This window comes from Oryctolagus cuniculus, chromosome 18 (assembly GCF_964237555.1).
Source record: "Oryctolagus cuniculus chromosome 18, mOryCun1.1, whole genome shotgun sequence".
Taxonomy (NCBI): Eukaryota; Metazoa; Chordata; class Mammalia; order Lagomorpha; family Leporidae; genus Oryctolagus; species Oryctolagus cuniculus.
In genome coordinates, this window is record NC_091449.1 from 48,884,701 (window position 1) to 48,907,107 (window position 22,407).

General features: G+C 46.8%; 1 long non-coding RNA gene across 2 annotated transcripts in view; it reads right to left on the reverse strand.

Annotated features, from left to right (window-relative positions):
* The window catches only part of LOC100340747 (uncharacterized), a 180,062-nt gene that overhangs the window by 134,870 nt on the left and 22,785 nt on the right, over positions 1 to 22,407 (reverse strand). The window lies entirely within an intron of this gene.

Genomic DNA, 22,407 nt, shown 5'->3' on the forward strand with positions numbered 1-22,407 from the left:
GGTGACCCCTGTCCTCTGCCCTCCCCGACACAGGCCCTGCGATGCAGAGGCCCCACCCTTGCCCCTGGACCTTGCAGGGTCAGCACTGAGTTCTCTCCAGGGATTTCTGGTCAGAAGTGAAAGCGCGTAAGGAATTCTACTTGGCAACATGAACGACCTGGAGCAGAGAGGGAAAGAGATTTCTCTGAGGGCTCCCAGCCAGGCCACCAGCCCCGCAATCTAGAGCCAGCAACACAATGCCTGAGTCTGTTTCCACCAAAGCCCGTTATTAAAAGCGCTGCTTAGGGGTTATCAGGGAAAATGGGATGCACCAACGTTACAAATTAGGCATGTATTTCATATCTTGAAAAGGGCACATGAACTTCTCCAGCCTGCAGTGGCCTGGAGAGAACGGAATGGAAAATACACACAAGTCCTCCCAACAAGGAGAACGCAGAGGCTTCTGAAGACAAAAGCGTGGCCGTCCCCGAAGGGCAAGGTCATCTCCTAGAACAGGTGTCCCATCAGTACAAGATCCGAGTGTGGATGACCCGCTCATCCAGGCCCGATAATCCCGCAGCACAGGGGACTTCCTCGGGAAGGTGTTTAATTAAAAGCGGCACAGTGTGTCCTGGACTGGGCTTGGAGGGTTCTCCTGTGTGTCCTCAGGAGCCAGTTTCCTGCTGGTGGAAGCTAAGGAGGGAGGGAGGAAAGAGAGAAGGGGGAGGGAAGAGGAAGGAGGGAAAGAGACGCACATTCAGGCCACACGTGAGGGAATTTTAAAAGTTCATGGGAAATTAAACTAAAGTTAAGTTTATTTTGATGCAAAAGCATTTGAAATCCACAGACAACTTTTCATAACACACATTTCCCAAGCACTTTTGGAACTGCCATCCTATGTCTTTCTGAGCCTAAACTCCCACCAACAATTTGCTTTCTGACAAAGGCAAAGAGCAACGGAAGAAGACAAAATTTTTCTAGACTCACTGATTCCCTCCCGCTGCACACCTGCCCTTGTTCTAGGCTCCGAAGTTACAGGACGACTGTGCTGCTCTCCCGATTCCCAGCTGTCCAGGAAGCTGACCACTGTGACACACAAAGTTTTCTCAACACACACTGAAACTCCTTTCACTCATGCAAATGTCAGAAATCTAAAATCTGTCTTTGTCAGACTCCCTTGCAGCTGGAAGTCCAGGGGTGACTTTTGCGTCTTCCTGCTCATCAGGTGTGTAGAACTGGGACTGAGTCAAGCCAAGGGGTAGGCAGGCTGGGGGCAGCACTCAGTTCTCCTCGGAAGGATGTGCAGAAATCATTCATGTGCTCTCTGGAGAGCCCCAATCCCTCCTTCTTTAGTGCCAAAAAAATTGTCTCAGCTCAGGGGTTTGCTAGTGGAATTCCCTGGGCAATGTGGTCAAGAATTCTAAAGCTGGAACCATAACCTTTTATAATGAGCCTACATCTTCATGTCTATACTATTCCCATCTCCCACTCACTCAAATCCTCCAGCAAAGCCGGTGACCACAGAACCACTCCAGGCTGATATCCGTCCATTCTGCCCACACGGAACAAGAGCCGCAGGGCCGCCAGAATGCATCTCTGAGTCTGTAGCTCGCAGAGCAGCCCGCACGTGGCCTCCATGGGAGCAGGTGGTCCCATTACTTGGGGCCGATCCTCTCTGAGCACTGGGTGCACTGACTTCAGGTGTAAGAGCATCAGGACTGAGCTGACTTCTCTCAAGCTCCCGAGGCAACTTGCCCAGCCGTCACCCAGGTCTGAGGGGACCAGGCAGGTGCACTTACGTGTTGTGCGATCTGGTGGAAACGTGCTGGTACCAGGGCATCCAGAACCCACACAGCGGCAGCTCTCCATGGAAGCCAGGGCTATTATTCTCATTTTCAAATGAGTGGTTTGAGACACAGTAGGGTTAAACAGTGTGTCAAAGCTCACAGCTCATACAGATGCTAGGAGAGCCGGGTGTTGAACCCAGTCCTGATTTTGGAATCTGAATGTGAAGGATTCTCACAGCTCCTCAGAAGCCCCACTAAAGAACAACTGGGTGCCACTGTTCGTCAAGGAAAGGTCAAGCTCACGGCCGAAGCTGCAACTGATGTAGAAGAGCTGGAGTGTAAAGCTGTCCTGCAGGGCCCAGGCCAAGGGCAATCAAGGTATGAAGAAGCTTGAAGGCCAAGTCAATGGGTTTTGTGTTGATCCGGGGAGAAACAGGGAGTTAACATTGACGTAGGATGAGCTTCATCACAGGGCTGATGCAAACTCCGAGCTATGCAGTACGCAGGGCAGGTAGGCAGTTACTCTTGGAAGTCAAAGCCAGAGGCAGAGGATAGAACCAGCAACTCAAATCAAGATTTGAGGCTGGGGATAGATGTCAGACCACAGACGGCAGGAAAACTGAAGAAGAGAAAAACTGACGGGGTGAGTACATAGACAGGTGAGTTTTGGAAAACACAGTGGGGTTGGGGGTGGCAAATGTTATCATGTGCTGGGTTGAGCAGCCACTCTGGGACCTCTCCATGCCATACAAAGTACCTGGGTTAAGTCCAATCAGCTTCCTGCTAATGCATGCTGGAGGCAGCAGATGATGGTTCAAGTTAGGTTCCTGCCACCTTGTGGGATCCAGATGGAGTTCCTGACTCCTGGCTTCAGCCTGGCTCAACCCTGACTATGCTATTGCAGGCATCTGGAGAGTGAGCCAGCAGGCGAAAACATCTCTCTCTCCTTCTCCCTCTACCTCTCTCTCTCTCTCTCTCTCTCTCCCCCCCCCCCACCCCTTCCTTCCTCCCTTCCTTTCAAATAAAGCTTTAAGGAAAAGAGAATAGATTAGGGTTGGGCATGTCAAAAGGGAAGGATGATAGAGAGGAAAGAGTGATCTAGATGTGTAGGCAGGTGGGCTAAGTCTTTGATGTAATCAACGCCAAAGAGTTCTAGTATGGGCTTAATTTATAAATCAGTGGAGAGGCTTTGAGCAAGAGTGTGGTCGCTCCACACGTGCACAGGAGAAACACTCCTGTGGCTGATTGGTGGGAGGTGCAATGCCTTAGATATTAGTTTGGATGTTTAATGACCCCCAAAGGCCCATGTGTTCAAGACTTTGTCCCCAGGATGGAGCTATTGAGATATGGTGGAACTTTTAGGAGGTGCACGTGGTGGAAGTCGTGGAAGGTCCTCAGGTGACTGGAGGTGTGTCCTGGGACAGTATCTCTTTCAAGAAAAGGAGTTACAGGAGCCTGAGTTGGGCCCAACCTCTCCATGCCTCCTGGCTCACCAGGTGACCCTTCCTCCACATATGCTCTGCCACCACCAGCAGCTGCCTTCACCGCATGCCAACCCAATGGGGGCTACCTGATCTTGGACTTGAACCTCCCAAACTGGAAGATCTCTCTTCATCAAACCTCCGGCATTTTGCTGTCGTAATAAAAAGCTAAGACAGCAGTCCCAGCAGTCGGACACAGGTGGACCAGGGCAGAGCCCGCCGAGAGGCCGCTGCAGTAATCCAGTTAAGAGAACACAGCCAGGGCAGCAAGAATCCTCTGGCTCTGGGGGAAAACGCAGGAGATGCCCCTGCCCGCTGCAGCCTGTGTGTTCTGAGCCCTCGTGCTACACCCTGCCAGTCATTCACAGAAATCAAGGAAGGCGACATCACAGAAAATCCTCTGCCAGATAAAGACTTCAGGTGAGAAAGAATTGAAACCTCTTTTTCTTCTACCTGCACTGCCTGTTGAAAAATGTCTGTCCAGCCAAAACCCAATTTCTGTCATTTTAATTCAAGTGCAAATGGATTGAAGGCTCAGATAACAACATAAAATTGGTTAATCAACTTTCATCCCATATTTATATTGCAACAGGGAGGTTTAACAGTTTTCTGCAGCTCAGCCCGGTGTCCTGTGACAGCCAGCCAGCATTTTATGTCCCCTTCAAATTGCAAACCAGAGACCCCTCTGCCGTCAGTGACCCGTCGCCCCTCCCGCTAACCAGCTCTCCCTCCTGTCTGGACGGGGCCAGTCGGTCCACTTTCACTGTGAGCATGGAAGGCCCTGCAGGAATAGGTTTTCTGCTTTACTCGAGAAATAAAAATCGCTTTTTGCTCCCATCATCCCATCACCACAGAGAGATGCCAGTGAAGTCATAGTAGGAGTAAAATTACTGAAAATATTTTAAACTTAATTTCCTGTGGCAGGCAGACCCATTCCACGCTCAATGCAGGCCCAGTTAAATATCTCTGTTGGCTTCCTGTTGTTCAAAGGCTCGGGTCTAAAGCCGAGAGCCTGGCACACAGGACCGTCTGGAATAAGTCCCTTCATCTATTTTCTCCCAAAGTGATTTTCCAGAACGCAGGAGGCGCCTGTCACAAGGCCGGGTACTGGTTTGCAGCTGTGAGCAAGACCAGCATCATCCCTCCTTTCACGGTGCTGGCATTCTGCTGAGGATGACGGACAAATGACACACGCTGTCAGGGGAGAGAGGTAACTACAGGGCCATGAAACAAGGGAACAGACGACCGGGAGAACACGCGGGAGGCAGGTGCACGGGGGAAGGAAGGATGCTTACTGCAGAGAATGGACTCTGCCAGGCAGCAGGACCCGTGTGTGCGAAGGCTCGGATGCCGAACAAGGTGGGAGGAAGATGCCGGAGGGCGAGCTCGTTGAGTCGGAGGGAGGTCGATAGGACGTGGGGTCTGAGAGGTCAGCAGCTTCCCTGTGGGCCACTGGACTTAATCCCAGGGGTCACGGGGAGCAACACAGGTTAGGTCTCAGAAAGATCCCTTTGGGTGCAACGTGGAAGACAGGAGCAAGTGGCGGGGGCGGGCAGGGAGGCCCTGTCTCTGGTGCAGGAAGAGCCAGCGTGGAGAGCATGAGGCAGTGACAGCACATGAAAGGCAACAAGTGCCTTGCTTCTCCAGCACCAGCCTTCCCATCCCTCCAGCCTCCCGGGCGCCCTCTCCCTGCTCAGTGCTCCGTGCTCCCCCCACCCCCCACGACTCAGGCCACTCTCCCGTCTCCCCTGGTGAACTCCATCCACGCAGCCATGTCAGCACAGAGCTGGGCCTCTTGCCTCATGGTTGCGATGCCAGGTAAACCCTGCACCTGGGCTTGAGACCTGACTCTGGTTCTTGCTCCTGACCCCAGCTTCCTGCTGACGTAGAACCTGAGGGACCACAGCGGCGGCTCCGGCAGCTGGACTGAGGTCCCAGCTTCAGGCATCAGCCTGGCTCAGTCTTGATCAGCTGCAGGCAACTGGGGAGTGACAGCAGACAGGAGATCTCTATCTCTCTGCCTCTCAAATATATTTTTAAAAAAAGCCAACCCAGAGTTTCCCTCTCCACACCCTCACCCTTGAAAGGATTTGCTCTCCTTTTTCTGCAAGCTCCTATCACCGTTTTCAACATAAAACTTCATAGGCATGGCTATTATGTATCTAGGGACAATGTAATTGTTTTGGAAATAGTTTTCATGTTTGTCTCCCATGCTAACTTGTAAAGCAACAGGAAAGACAAATTTCTGAGTTCCTACCAAACTCGCATTTAAGTGTCTTTAACAAACGGTAAATGAATAAACCATAGCCAATGATATGAAACAAATGACATGGTTTCAAAAAGAACCTAGAATTATTGCATTGAGAAAGGACCATCTTTGTGTGATTTCTCCCTAAACAGACAGCCATGGTATCTGGGAAACAAATATTTATATACTCACCAGGGTAAGGGTGGAAGAGAAAGTCTTCCAAATCCAGTATCCCTGCCTGTAGCTTAAAAGTCACTCATGGAAAAAAAAAATCTAAATGAAAGATCCTAGTGAACAAGACCCCAGCAGAAGGAACAGGCCATCAAGGAGTAAGGCGCCTTTCTCTGAAGGGAGGAAGGAACCTCCACTGTGATACGGCCTTGACTAAACAAGTTCAGAGTCGGTGAACTCAAGGGGCTTCCATAGCCTAGACAGCTCATAGCAAGAGTCTCAGGTGATTGCTGACGTCATAAATAAGAGTGCCAATTGTTAAATCAACAACGGGAGTCACTGGGTACATGTTCCCCACATAGGATCTCTGTCCTTAATGTGTTCTACTATGAAACTTAAAAATAACACTACTAGTTTAACAATACCCTATACCTTGTGTGGTTGTGTGAGTGCAGCCTGTTGAAATCCTTGCTTAGTGTATACTAAGTTGATCTTCAGTATATGAAGGTAATTGAAAATGAAACTCGATGAAGGGCGGGATGGGAGAGGGAGTGGGAGAGGGGAGGGCCACGGGAGGGAGGGAGGTTGGGGGGGGAAGCCACAACAATACAAAAGTTGTACTTTGTAAATTCACATTTATTAAATAAAAAAACTATATAACAAACAAAAAAAAGAAAAAGGAAAAAAATAACTTAATACTTTACCCTTTTAGTATTTTTTATGTTCTACTTAAAACTATTGGTTGAACTCTGTAATTAATACACAATTACTCTTAGGTGTTTAATTAATGCTATAACTAGTACTCAAATAGTATTTTACACTTTGTGTTTCTGTGTGGGTGCAAACTGTTGAAATCTTTACTTAATATATGCTAAATTGATCTTCTGTATATAAAGATAATTGAAAATTAATCTTGATGTGAATGGAAGGGGAGAGGGAGTGGGAGAGGGGAGTGTTGTGGGTGGGAGGGAAGTTATGGGGAGGGGGGAAGCTATTGTAATCCATAAGCTGTACTTTGGAAATTTATGTTCATTAAATAAAATAAAATTAAAAAAAAAGAAATCATGACCAACACTAATGTGATAATTAAAACCAAATCAAATACCTGCTCACCAGTGCTCTGGCTTGATGGGGAAAAGAAGCAGCCAGCCCATGTCCAAGCTTCCCTAATCATGTGCTCCTAGTAATCCACGTTGCTTTTCCTGGTTACATTTCATAGACAATTTTGCTTTTTCCCACACAAATCAAATTCTGTACCAGATATGCAAAGTTTGTCCTATTATTGCACTATTTTAACATTCTAGTTTTCTTTAAAGAAACAGAGTCCCACAAGTACAATTAATTTTAAAAAATGAGACTCTCCCCATATAAGTTTAAGATTAATGATATCTGTTTACTATTGGATGATTTGCCTTCAATAAGTGGCATGAATAAGAATTGGCTCCCAATCTTAATGTATGTGTTCTTGTCAGCCAAATAGCTATAAACAACATCAAATGTAATTCTCCGGAATAGTAACAGGTTATTAACTTCTTAAGCCATTCCCTAATGAGTTTTAAATCTCTACAGAGTAGCAAGTTCTAAAGCAAAGGAGACATGGCAGAATTCCTGCCCGCCTCGCAAAACAAGCTCACATTGGGATTGCCGGCACCAGGAGAAGGCCTTGGAATGGATTTTTTCCTAGAGCACCCCTAGGATTCCAGGCTGAATTATATCCTCCCCAAACCCCTGCATGCCGCGGCCACATTTTTCCCTCATTTTCCAAGGTAGACACAGACAAAGGTTTCATGAATTCCTGGGCCACTGCGTCACCCAGGAGATGATCAGCACCAAGTCAGGGGAGGGGTCTGTGCCTCGGGCCCCAGTTCCCTTTGTACGGGAGCACGTCCTGGACACAGCCTTGTCCTCAACACCTCCCATAGCAAGAGGACACTGGATCCACAGTGACCCAGCAGCACCCTTCTGAGTGACATCCAGTATGGGCCTCCGAGCCATTGCCTGTGGAGGTGAGAAGGGACAAACAAAGAGACAGAGAGAATGCCAGTGGCTGGTGCAAGAAGGGGACAGGGTGATCTGGAAGCACCTGGCTGTTTCATGTCTGCTCTCTGCAAGCCCGTTCTGTTTCTACATCTTCTCTTTTTCACTTATTTGAAAGGGAGAGCACCTGCCTTCCATCTGCTTGTTCTCTCCCCAAATGCCCACAGCGTCCAGGGCCAGGCCAAAGCCAGGAGCCAGGAATTCCCTCCGGGTCTCTCGCATGGGTGGCAGGGACCCAAACACTTGAGCCATCATCTGCTACCTCCCACAGTGCACATCCACAGGAAGACAGATCAGAAGCAGAGGCGGCCTGGCACGGTCCCAACTACTGTGGCCATTTAAGTGAACCAGCGGAAGGAAGACTTTCTCTGTCTGTCATTGTCTCTGTGTATGTCTCTAACTTATGAAAATAAATTTAATTAATTAATTTTAAAATGAGTTCCACAAAGTTTGAAAGCAAAGGAATAGAAAAGGCTGCATTAGTCAAATACAGTCAATTCTCTTTATTCATAGGAGGTTTGCTTAAGAAATATACAATGAATATTAAATTAGGAAATACTGAGCGGTTTCTCCTACGGAAAACATGGAGTTAAGATCCTGCAAGCCTTTGGTTGCAACAGGTTCATCAGCTCCTCAACACATAACCTGGAGTGTGTCTGTTTAAAGGCACCTTACTTACTAACCACCGTCAAGCAGCACTAAACTCATGGCAAGCGGCACTGTGACTCGTGCCTCAGTGGGGCTCTTCCAACAACCACATGTTTCTCCATGAAACACATCACAGCCTTCTCGTGCTTAGGCATACTACACCGCACTTCAACACCATGCTGAGGGCCACTTGAGATCGCAAAGTCACCAACAAAAAGCACACAAATAAGAAAAATGTGGGACTTCAAAGATCTCAGAAAAGACACTTGGTTACAGGAAGAGCTGAAGCAAGCAGGCGCAGCATCACCTTGCTTGACTTCAGCAGGGAGTGTGTCTGTCGACTGACTCAGATTTCTGATGCCCTGCGCGTGTTGATGAATGGCCGTGAGGGGCCCTGAGTATCAGCTGTACAGTAATAAACAAACCTCGGGGGCGGGCAGTGTGGTACAGCGGGTTAAGTCACAGCTGGGAATGACTGCATGACATCTTGGTGTGCCTGGATCCAAGTTCTGCCTCTGCTTCCTATCCAAATTCCTGTTCACACACACTCTAGGAGGCAGCAGACGTGTGTGTGTGTGTGTGTGTGTGTGTGTTGCTCTGAATTTCAAACTAACATTGTCTAAAAACAAATTTTAGCAGGTAGGTGTATTTACAAATAAAGAACCTATGAATTATGAGGATCCACTGCCTCAATCAGAGAAAAATGGTGTAGGTATAATAATATGCCAACAAATATCCTATAACTGAGTTTGGACAATAGGCCATCCCTGAAAATATACAATTACAATACAATTAAATTACATCTTAACTTCATCACACAAACACACATGCACACACACACACACACACTGAAATCCAGATGATTTCCAATTTTTGTGTGTGGGTGTTAATTATAAACTAAAACTATGAAGACACAGGAAGGTGGAAAACAAATTCAAAGAACAAAAGGAATAGGGGCTGGTGCTGTGGCGTAGCAGAGAAAGCTGCTACCTGCAGTGCTGGCATCCCATATGGGCTCCGGATTTAGTCCCGGCTTCTCCACCTCCGATCCAGCTCTCTGCTGTGGCCTGGGAAAGCAGTAGAAGATGGCCCAAGCCCTTGGGCCCCTGCACCCACGTGGGAGACCCTGAAGAAGCTCCTGGCTCTTGGCTTCGGATTGGCACAGTTCCGGCCGTTGTGGCCATCTGGGGAGTGAACCAGCTGATGAAACACCCTCCTCTCTCTCTCTGCCTCTGCCTCTCTGTAACTCTACCTTTCAAATAAGTAAATAAATCTTTAAAAACTACAGTACAAGCCACATTGTAAAATTAAAAAAAAAAAAGAACAAAAGGAACGACATGCTCTGCTGTGCCTCCAGATGACGATGAGTTTAAGTCATCAAGGTGTTGATGCAAGAACAGACAAGCAGAGCCAAGTAACAGAGCAGAAACCAGAAAAGGGGCCACACATAGGCAACGCTCGATTTATGACAAAGATACCACCGCAGAGTGCTGAGGAAAGTGGGAGAGCTGAACATCTACCTGGAGAGAAATGAAAACAACCTCTGTATCCTCCAGCAGCAGACAATCCAAACATTCAACAGCAGTGGAATGGACAAACGCACTATGGAGTAGTCATCCAATGGCAAAAAATACCGACAAGAAAATGAACAAATGATGCCACACCGCACCTGGACTAATCTCACAGACTGAGGATTTGAGAAACGTCAGACGTGAAAGATTGCAGGCTGTATCATTCCACGGCCACTTGGGTGAAAAAATACAAGCAAAACTGAACGACAGAGTTAAAGAATTCTTAAATGCTCAGATGATAATTGCTGTCACCCCTTGCATGCTTTAAGGACCCTGATATTTTGCACCTTACATAAAACCAGAAGGAAAGGCAGCCACGCAATTGGCATCATGGCTGGGATAGGAACTGACGTGGGCGAAGCGAGCTGGCTGTAACTGGCAGGCGGCATATGAAGGGTTACTCTGGCCCCAAAGTTTCACTGCTTGACATATGTTGCCGTTACATCATGTTTGATTTACAGTAATTAAGTTGTATATTTTAATTTCATGAACTTTTCACAGTTTAAAAATAGAGTTTTTTCAATCCTCTTGAGTTATGGATTTAAATATAGAAATAAAACCTTAAATCTTGTGGAAGAAAATATTAGAGAATATATTTATGGCCCCAGGACAGGAAGGATTCCATAAACAAAATGTGTAATGCACCAGTACAGCAAAGAAAGATTTACAAATATCTGTAAGAGAGAAGCTGCTGCAAACAGCATTAAAATATAACCAGAGATTTGGAGAAAATATTTTCAACACATATAAGCAAAAAAGGGTTCTTCCCAGAATACATAAAGAACTTCTACATGTGAACATATGAAAATGCAATAGTGTTCTCTATTAATCAGAGAAGTGTAAGTAAAAAGCTCAATGAGATACTGCTGTGTGTCCATAAAATTGTCAAAAGCTGCAATGCAATAGCACCAAGACAGAAATGGGGTCTGCTGCACTTGCACCGCTGGTACGGAGGAGGAGGTGCACAAACACTTTGGAGAGCCTTTGGAAAGGTGTCCTGAAGCCGAAAATGCACATTTCTGGGAACTCAGGTCATTCATCTTTAGGAACAGGACCTAAAGGAATTCTTGCACATGTGTGTAAGGAGAGAGAGGGAAGGATGATTCTGTGGCAGCCCAAATGTCCATCCAGAAGAGAACAGGTCACTAAATCATGGTATTTTCAAACAATGAAATATGCTCTACAATGGCTGAAACAAAGAACCCAGATTCTATATGATCCATATGGAAAAATCTGCATCTAGAGAAGCTAATACTGAGAGGTCAAAATGAGAGCTGCCGAATAACACACATGTGCCACAGTGGCACATGCTCAAAGCATGTCACACATGCACAGGTCATGGAAGCTGGACATGGACAAGGACACAGGCAAACTTCAAAATGTAATTCCCTCTAAGCATGGAGGGGAGCCAGCGCTGTGGGGCAGCAGGTTAACACCATGGCCTGAAGTGCCAGCATCCCATATGGGCATCAATTTGAGACCCGGCTGCTCCACTTTCCATCCAGCTCTCTGCTATGGTCTGGGAAAGCAGTAGAAGATGGCCCTTGGGCCCCTGCACCCACATGGGAGACCTGGAAGAAGCTCCTGGCTCCTGGCTTCAGATTGGCGCAGTTCTGGGGAACTGCGGAGTGGGGAGTGGCTAAATGGGGAGTGAACCAGTGGATGGAAGACCTCTCTCTCTCTCTCACTTCTCTCTCTTTCTCCCTCTCTGTCTCCCCTCTGTGTGTAACTCTGACTTTCAAATAAATAAATAAATAAATCTTTAAAATAAAAAACAAGCATTGGCATGAGCTGGAAAAGTCGTGGAGATGACTTCCGTAGTGGAGGGCTGTATTTCCTAGGAAAACAGGAAGGCAATGTGGCAAAATCATTCGTTCATGTAAGTCTGTCTGGTGTGCATGTGTGTGTTTGCTGCCTTGTCTTCTGTCTTTTGGTATCTTTTAAATATTTTAGAATACTGACAAAAATACAAAAAAAAAAAAAAGCTTAAAAGGGGAGAAAATGCCACCCTGTGCAGATTGAGGATACTGCCCAACATGTCTTGCAAACATTGGTATTTCAGCATTTGCTTTGCTTTCGAAGTCCGCTGGCTCCACTGGGAGCAAGCCTGGAGTATGAACAGAGGCTGCAAGTCTCCCAGATGGTCCCTCACTTACACCCATCAGGTCCCCTGATCAGCCAAGGACCGGGCTTCCTCCTTCACCGCTCTCTAGCGCAGCCCGCGTTTCCGAGTGCTCCAATTGCTGTGCATGTGTCTGTCTCCCCCAGCCGACCTGGATGCCTCAAGGCAGCTCCACATAGGAGGTGTTAATAAACACAGTCTGGCTCAAGAAACACTGGGTGCACCAGCTTGGGGGATGCTGGCGATGCTGATAAGCAGGGCCGTGGTCTCGGGTTATTCTGCACTTCATGTCTCGGGCGGCCTTGAGTTCCCTGGGATGGGACTCTTGTGTGGGGGCCACTCCATGAGTCCTGTCTCAGGAGGAAGGAGCCCAGAGCAGCTCAGTGTCTCTCTGCCTATGCATCACACTGAATGCTGCAAACCAGAACACTGACACAGCACACATTGTCAAATACTTCTGAACAGGGACCCAAAGGGACCATATCAATGGGAAAATAGTTGTTGCATCAAATTGGAGAAATTAGACATTTCTACCTGTTTTCCCAGCTTTCTGCAATATGATTTTATTGTCCTAATAAAAACTTAAAAAAAGAAATGTAAAACTGCAATTTCATCTATGGAGTGATGAAATAGGATGGCAAGTGTTTGATGTTTCAAAAGACTTAATTCTCCACCTTTCAAGTTTTTCTTTTGAAATGATCAATAAATACATAATTACTATATATATACATACACACATATATTTCAATAAAATAAATAATATCTAAGTAATACAGGCAACAGTATCATGGACAAGCCAAGAATTAAGTGATATTTCTGCAAAAAAAAATTCTCCAGATTGAAAATTCCTGTTCAAGGCCCAGGAATTTGCATCTTTTCCAAGCTTTGCAGGTGACTGTGACTCAAAGGGTACTCAGGAGAGTAGTCCCCAGATCACCTCCACTATCCTGGGAAAGCCACCACCATGGCCCCCATGAGGAAATGTTACCAATCCCATCCCCTGCACAGAGTCCAGGTCCCCTTGCAAGTCAAAATCAACTCTAAGGAACACAGCAGCTCTCATTTTTCTTGGACCGAGTGTTTGAACAAGGACCCACACAAAGAATCCTTCTTCCCCCAGTGATGGGCAAACAGACCTTCTTTTCCAGAGAGAGAGAAATCTCCGGGTTTCTGAGAACATTCAGTAGTTCATAAGAGAGGGCTCATTCCAAGGATCACAACAACGAGGCAGACAATGTCAGAAGAGTGAGGGAGAAAATTCAAGAAGTCTACTAATTCATGTCCTCAGTAAGTTGTCAGTTCCATGGATCATATGAGAAAGGATCTGCTTTTAAGTGAAAACATGTACATTATTTAAAATTTATTTATTTATTTTTGTTTGGAAGGCAACGAGAGAGAGAGAGAGAGAGAATCTTCCATTTGCTGGTTCACTACCCCTCAAACTTCAACAACAGCCACTGCTGGGCCAGGCCAAAGCCAGGAGCTCACAACGCCACCTGGGTCTCCCACGTGCTGTCAGGGATCCGAGCACAGGAGCCGTCATCTCTGGCTCCTGATGTGTGCACTGGCAGGAAACTGCAGCAGAAGCAAAGCCAGAACTTAACCCAGGCACTCCGAGCTGAGAGGCAGGTGTTCCAAGTGGTGTCAAGCCCTGAGCCAAATGCCTGCCCCTGAACGTACATTTTGAACACACAATATAAAATGCAGAGGATAGCAGACTATATAATGCTGAAAATTCAACTGATCAAACTGACTCACTTGTGGGCATCTCTTTGAGATGCTCTGCCCCAAGTCTTACCCTTCCACAGACATTCCTCTGACCAGTCGAACCAATCCCAGCTCTGACCACTATGCTCTCCTGCTGGAAGGTATCAAATGGCTTCAACAACCTCCGAGATCCTGATGGCCAAGCACAGCACTCAACACACTCCCCACACAACATAGCAGAGACTGCCCAAACTTAACACACATCTTTGCTGCTCCTCATAAGCCAGCTGTAGTCCCCTCTTCATGAACCGGCTCACGCTATCCAGAGACCTCTCCCTATAAAGAGTCCTTCCTTCTCATCACCTTCCAATAACGAGAACACTCATTGAGCGCTGTCCTGTGCAGGTCCTTACTAAGTAATGGCACTTAGTGTCAGCAAGTGTGTGAGGAAGGATGTAAGTGTTACGAAGAACGGCACCCGCGTACATAAAGCAAAGCAAACAAACCTCCACTACTAAGCAGAGTACCAAGCCTGTCAGCACGTTTGTACGTGTGCTGACAACACGGCAGCGAACAAAAGACGTGACGTCTCTTTTACAAGGGGAACGAGAGTAGAGACAGTTATTAAACACTAACGAGGCGTGAGTGTCGTGTACCGAATTACACCACCTTCCACCAATCATATCGGGAAGACCCAACCCTCCCCCTCAATGTCACTATATTTGGAAGTGGTATCTTTGGAAGTTAATTACGGGCAAATAAGACCATAAGAGTAAGACCCAGGTCCAATAGGATTGGTGATATTTTAAGAAGAAGATGACAGGGCTGGCGCCGCGGCTCACTAGGCTAATCCTCCGCCTGCGGTGCCGTCACCATGGGTTCTAGTCCTGGTCGGGGCGCCGGATTCTGTCCCGGTTGCTCCTCTTCCAGTCCAGCTCTCTGCTGTGGCCTGGGAGTGCAGTGGAGGATGGCCCAGGTGCTTAGGCCCTGCACCCGCATGGGAGACCAGGAGAAGCACCTGGCTCCTGGCTTCGGATAAGCATTGTGTACCAGCCGCAGCCGCCACTGGGGGGTGAACCAACAGAAAAAAGGAAGACCTTTCCCTCTGTCTCTTTCTCTCACTGTCCACTCTGCCTGTCAAAAAAAAAAAAAAAAGAAGAAGAAGATGACAACACTAGGGAATCTCCATAGATATATGCATGATGGAGAGAAGGCCATGTGAGAATCCAGCAAGAAGGCTGTTGTTCACGAGCCAGGAAGGGAGTCTCGCTAGAAACAAACCCCGCCTGGTTTCCATCTTGCCCGACCTCCATACCTGAGGAATGGATCTTTGTTTAACCCACCTGGTCCATGGTATATAGCAGACCATACGCCAAACCTTGCAGATTTCTGGAGAAAAAGAGTCCCAGGTTACTGCAAATACAAAGATCTTGAAGTGGATGTGGGGGACACCCATGGTGGATTTGAGGAATGCCTAGGAAGCCAGTATGACTGGAACAGAGAAACAGGGGGCTCTGGGTGAGGAAGTCAGAATGGAAGAGGCACAGAGGGGCTGGGAGCCTTGCAGGCACAGTCAACTTTAGCTTGTACTCCAAGAGCACTGGGAAATCCCTGGAGGGCTCAGGGTGGGTGGCATTGTGAAAGGAGCATATCCTGGCTACTGGGTATTTCACAACCCGGATGAGTAATGACGGTGGCTTTGACCAAGGTAAGAACAGGGGAGGTGGTGAGAAACGGTCACACTCAGCAGGGACTTCGAATGTGGAGCCCGTGAAAGTGGCTGTGGCTTTCATATGAGGTATGAAACCCAGAAGAGTCGGGGATGATGGCAAAGATTTTGTCTTCAGCAGCACAAAAGAAAATGGAATTGACAGAAACAGAGATGAGAGAAAGTGCAGCAGGAGTCAAGCAGGTGGAGAGGGTGGAGAGCTTGGTGTGCACTGAGATTCGGCTGCCTGTGGACCTCCAAGTGGAGATGTCAGGAGCAGCTGGGTGGCTGATTCTGGGATCCAGCAGAGCATTTGAAACAAGGACGTAGGTTGAGAAAATGTCAAGACGTTATTGAATGAGATCAGAAAAAATAATTGAGCAAGACATCTTAGAACTGAGCTCTGGGTCAGTCCAATTCTTAAACCAAGGTCAGGGACTGCAGCGAAATCAGCAAGGGATTCAGAGGCGTCCCTGGGAGCAAGGAGGAAAACCAAGAGTGCGGCGCCCCGGGGGCCACAAGGAGTAAGGAGGATCATTTGTGTCTCTCACTCCTGCAGCTCTATATCATGGAGGCCACCGGCGACCTTGAGCCAAGCAGTCACAGTAGGATGACTGGAGAAGGCGCAAGAGAGACAGGGAAGAGAGGCTGAGGAACGACTTCAGACAACTCACGTGGGGAGCTTGTCCGAAAGAAGGCAGTGGCGTGGAGGCTCGCTGGTGGGGTCGTGGTTTCAGAGGGCTGAAAGGTTTTTAGTGGGAGTTACTACGACACATCCAAGTGCTGCTAGGAATCACCGAGCAGAGACAGAGAGAGACTTACAATGCAGGAGAAAAGCTGAACCACCTTCACAGAGGAGAAAGAGGCTGTAGGTTCAGAGAGGTGAGGCGATTCCACCACGATCACACAGCTAGTGATATGCAGACCGGGATTCGGGTGATGTCTTCTCAGATAAAGTCTGAATTCCTAACGATTCCTGCTGCTTTGATGCAAGCGCTCCTTCATCTCAAGTTCAAGTTCAAGTTTTCCTCTCCTTTCATGTTGCTGTCTTCAAACACCCAAGTTAGAAGTGTTCTCTGCTTTGCCCCACTGACCTCCCATCCCACCTCATCTTGATGCTTTACTACGGTTACTAATTTTTTGTCTTCTCCCATATGTGTTTTGAGGACATAAATTATGCATTGCAATCCCCTTTCTCTCTCCCATCTCCTACCACAGCGCCTAGGGCATGGCAGGACCTTGATCCATATTTGCTATGGGCAAGCAGAAGAGAGAAACAGGTGGGAAGGGAGGTGAGGAGCAGGGCCTTTTCCCCAGACTTCTCACAGATGTCACACCTCATACATCATGGCCAGCTTGTCCTAGGCCAGATCAAGGGACTATATTTACTTTAGACTGCCCTCCTAGGAGCTCTTACCTCCTTACTCACTTCCTTGACTGTTTTCCGGATCCAGTCTGGATCCATCCCTTCTGCTTAATAATGAAGCAGGCTAGAATAACGCCCTGCAAGGGGGTGGGGGAGCCTTCCGCGTGCACCTGTTAACTCCCCAGCCACCTGCAGAGGAGTGTTGCCAGCTGCCCATTCAGCTGGGAAGAGGCTGCAGAAAGACCTCACGCATTCCAAAGGATGAGCTCCTGTGCTTCTCCTGCTCAGCGCTGGGTCCTGTGCTGAGCACTGGGGTGACGTGATGGGCAAGACGCTTCCTGCCTTCACCAGGCTCACATCTCATGGGTAAGGGGACAGGAAACAGCAGTCAGATTCCCCAGCTCCCTCTATACAAGTCTCCATCTTTTAATTCCCTTGGAAACTTAGGAACCGGTGAAGGTAGTTCCTCGAGGAGCTGAGCTTATCTTTCATTGCGCTGGCTGGCAGATTCAGAAGTAGGCACAGGTGCTGCCACCAGAGGCGGCTTATCCCTCCCATGCAGGTGTCTCCTGGTCACTCCTGTGCTGCAGACCCTTCAGTGGCTCCCTATCACCTTGACCAAACTGTCCAGGCGCCTATGCAAAGCCTCAGTCAACCTCTGCTGCCCCCACTTCCTGTGTGACCCCACATCCTTTTCCCACCTGAGGACAGTGGTTTAGAACACAGGCTCTGCAGCCCAGGCAAGCTTCAGATCCTCAGCTCCTTCTAGACTGGGAAACTTCCTTAGACTCTGAACCTCAGTCTCCTTATCCATGAAGTGGAGAGAAAAATACAAGTCTTGAGACTCGCTGGAATCGTGAGCCAGACAAGGTAGGGAACCAGGCCTAACACAACATAGCATAGAACATAAAATGGTGGGTAAAATCACCCAAGGAGCTTTGAAAATGTGCTAATATTTGGGCCTAGCGCACACACACACACACATACACACAATTCTGATTCCATTAATCTGCAGTGAGTCTCAGGCATGGGTATTTTGTAAAAGTTAAGCTGAGTGATTTTAATGTGCAGCTAAGGCTGAGAACAACTAAAATAGAAACTTTTTAAAACCAGCAGCTCCCTATGGGATGTGAAATTTATAAATGTGGCCCAGTGTTTCACCAAGCAGTGCCACCGAGCACTGCAGCAGAAGCTGACCCCACAGATGTGCAATTCAACGCCTCCTGATTCCGGCAGGCGAAGACCTCTCCCTTTCTACTACTGGGACTTGAACTCTCTGACCTTCACCGCCCCTCCACCATCTGCAGTAGGCCGACCTCCACAGCAACACGTCCTTCTCCAACCTCCTAAAATGAGAACAAAACACCTGCACCCCGCGGTGCACAGAATAGCCAGCCAACCTGGGGAAGAACAGCTGGTAGCAGAGGAGGAAGCCTCTGGAAAGGAGCCTAGCTCTTTCTGGAGATGCCATGAGGAGGAGAGAGCCTTGAAAATCAAAGCTGGGGAATCTCAGGCTACAAAGTAGACCAGCTACAGCGACCATCATCAAATCCTGAGTGAGTAAGGCAGGGGAGGGGAGGGGTCCTCCAGCTCTGAATTTTCTGTTTTCCAAGCAAGGCTTCCTAGGATTGCCTTTGAAGAAACTTTTCCATGGTTTATTCAAAATCGTTTAGTTAGTTGACATGTGGAAACAGGTGCATAAAGGTCAATGTCATTAAAGGCCTTGCAGCAAATTACCGATAGAAAGAGCAGGGCTTCCTGACTCCCAGCACAGATTGCTGTAGTCCACCCTCTGAAGTGGTTAAGTTAAATGGGAACAGCCATCTAAGGACACCAATCAGGTGGTGTGACATCCTAGAGACTCTCCAATGGGAAAGAGGATTACCCAAAGCAGGGCAAGGAAATATATCCAAGGAGGGAGTTCAACTGCCCTGACTGCAGAAGTGGAGCCAAGGGAGATGGGAAGATAAATAAACTTTAACTGAGCTAAAGTTTGTTGCTATCATGGACAATGTTCTCACTAAATAGGGCAAAAACACAGTCAGGATTGAAGTAACCAGGACCTCACCCCACCCCCATATTCTTCTCTTATGACAGAACTTTCAAAGCCTAAATCTGCTCTCTCCCCGATAAGCCAGCACCATCCACTACCTCATTCTATCCCATGGCCAACTGAGTGGGGAACAGGAAAATGAACTAGACACAGATTCCTGCCCTGTGCTCATCCATCTGCAGTGTGTGTGCGCCTGTGTGTGTTGAAGGGAGAAGATGAAGCAGAGGAAAGGAAGGAGTGATAGAGAAATAAGCACAATACAGGACATCACACAATGTAAAAGAGTTTTAGAAGCACACAGGTGGAAGATGACTCAACAGATAAACCCAGACACAACACAGTCAAGTTTTTCTCTGTAACCTCTACAAGTCTAGCATTGAATGGGACTCCAGGAAACCCTTGCAACAATGAGAAGCACTGTAGTCTTTCTAAAGCCCAGATCCAACACCACCCTCTGTTTTGATCCCTTAAATGGAGGATTCTTTATTTACTTACATTTCCAGTAATTCTCTTTGCTCTGAAACCTACTTTAACAGTAATAAAGCCACTCCTGCTCTCTTCTGATTGGTGCTTGCCTGCTACTTCTTATTCCATTCTTTTACTTTCAGTCTGCCCATTTAATTACATTTGAAATTAATTCCTTGTAACTGAAATATAGTTGAGACATGATTTTTAAAATACTATGCCACCTTCTGTCTTTTAATTGGGTATTTAGGCTATTTACATTTAATATAATAATTAATACTTCTAGCTGAAGCCTGTCATTTGTTTTTCGTTTGTTTTTCCTGTTCACATTTCTCTGTATTCTTTTTCCTGCCTCCTGTGGATTACTTGAACGTTTTTAGAAATCTATTTTTATTTTTATTTTATTATATTTATTTGATTGTTCTAGGTAACACATTTTGTATATAAAGGTACTTTAAAAGGCTCATGGAAAGAGGAATTAAAAGATAAATTTATTTTTATATGAAAAAAATGGAAATCCATTAATAATTTTTCATAATACACATTTTCATGAACTTTTTTTTTTTTGACAGGCAGAGTGGACAGTGACAGAGAGAGACAGAGAGCAGAGAGAAAGGTCTTCCTTTGCCATTGGTTCACCCTCCAATGGCCAGCATGCTGTGGCTGGCGCACAGTGCTGATCCGATGGCAGGAGCCAGGTACTTATCCTGGTCTCCCATGGGGTGCAGGGCCCAAGTACTTGGGCCATCCTCCACTGCACTCCCTGGCCACAGCAGAGAGCTGGCCTGGAAGAGGGCCAACCGGGACAGAATCCGGCACCCCAACCGGGACTAGAACCCAGTGTGCTGGCGCCATAAGGCAGAGGATTAGCCTAGTGAGCCGCGGTGCCGGCCACATTTTCATGAACTTTTAAAAGATCTGTCCAGGGCTGGCGCCGTGGCCTTGAGGGTAAAGCTGCTGCGGGCAGTGCCGGCATCCCAAATAGGCACCAGTTCAAGTCCTGGCTGCTTCATTTCCGATCCAGCTCTCTACTATAGCCTGGGAAAGCAACAGGAGGTGGCCCAAGTCCTTGTGCCCCTGCACCCGTGTGGGAGACACAGAGGAAGCTCCTGGCTCCTGGCTTCGGATCAGCGCAGCTCCAGCCATTGTGGCCGTCTGAGGAGTGAACCAGCAGGTGGAAGACTCTCTCTCTCTGTCTCTGCCTCTGCCTCTCTAAACTCTGCCTTTCAAATAAAATAAATAAATCTTTAAAAAAGAGATATCTCATATGCATAGATTCTAATTTTTCACAAAATAAACTTAACTTTAAATTCTGATTTCCATGAATTTTCTTAAAAGTATGTATATACATAATTTATTATAGTCCACTGGTATCATCATCTCACTAGTTTGAACAAGGTAGAAAAATATTTCCCCCCTTTAGATCTCTTGCTATCCCCCACTTATAATATAATTATCTTGTATATTTCCTCTACATGCATTTATAACTGCAGCAGGCAGTGTTACAGTTTTTGCTTCAGCCTTCAAACATAACTTAGAAAATTCCAGAAGATAGGGAAAGTCTATTGCACTTGATGCTATTTTTGCTTTCTGTGTCCTTAATTTCTTCCTGATTTTCTGGAATCCCTTCCTTTATCACTTCATCTCTCTACCATAGAACTCCTCTTATCTATTATTTTAGAATGTGTCTGCTAGTGGCAATTTTTTTTTTTTAAGTTTCCCTTCATCTGAGAATGTCTTGATCCCCCAAGATTCCTGAGGGCTTTTTCACTGGACAGAGAGTTCTATGTTGACAACTGTTTTAATACAGCACTTGAAAAATGGTGTACCACTTCCCTCTGGCTCCCCTGGTTACTGATGAGGTGGTCTCTGTCATTCAAATTGATTTTTTCCTGAAAGCAGGCTATCATTTCTCCCTTGCTGCCCTCAAGATTTTATCTTTATCTTCTGTTTTCAAAATCTCCGTATGATGTGACTTTGTGAAGACTTCTTTGAGTTTCTCCCACTTGAAGCTCACTCGGCTTCTTGAATTTCGAAGTTTGTAGAGGTTTTCTCATGTCTTTTGGGTCACATTTCAGCCATTATTTCTTTCTCCTCTCCTTGAATTACAACTTCTGTTCCAGTTCCACAGGGCTTTGAGCCTCTGAGCTCTCATTGTTAGCCTATTTTTTCCCTGCTATTCCCTTAGGTAATTTCCATTTTCACATACGCAAGGTCACTTATCTTCTACTATCTCCATTCAGATATGAAGCTCATCACTGAGCTTTCTCCTTCAGTGATTTTATTTTTCAGTTCTAAAATTCCTATTCAGTTCCTCCTGATATCTTCTACTTCTTTGCTGAAACTTCCCAGTTTTTGTTTCAAAGATTTTTGTCATTATTTTCTGAAGCATTTGTTTTTAAAGGTTTATGTATTTATTTGAGAGGCAGAGTTATAGACAGAGAGACACAGAGAGAGGACTTCTATCTACTGGTTCACCTTCCAAGTGGTCACAATGGCTGGAGCTGGGCTGATCTGAAGCCAGGATCTAGGAACTTCTTCTGGATCTCCCACATGGGTGCAGGGCCCCAAGCACTTGGGCCATCCTCAGCTGCTTTCCCAGGCCATTAGAAGGGAGCTGGATCAGAAGTGGAGCAACCAGGACTTGAATCAGCACCCACATAGGATGCTGGCACCTCAGGCAGAGGCCTAATGTGCTACACCACTGCACCAGCCCCTACTGAAGCATTTTTATGATGACTGCTTCAAAATCTTCATCAGACACTGTCATATTTCTATTATTTTGATATTGGCATCTGTCAATGACCCTTTTCTCTCAGTCTGAGATCCTGTTGGTATGTAAGTGATTTTTTTCCCTGAAACTTGGACATATGTTGGTTGTTTTCTCATGACACTACAAATCGTATTTTCACCTTCTGTTTTAACCAGCTTGTTCTGACACTGCTGTGGCAGGGGAAGGATGCTGGAAGGGAATTACTGCATTAGTTCCAGATGGACGTGGATGTTCAAATGACACACTTGGCCTTTGTTGACAACTGAGAATGGTCTCATTATGCAAGGTGGG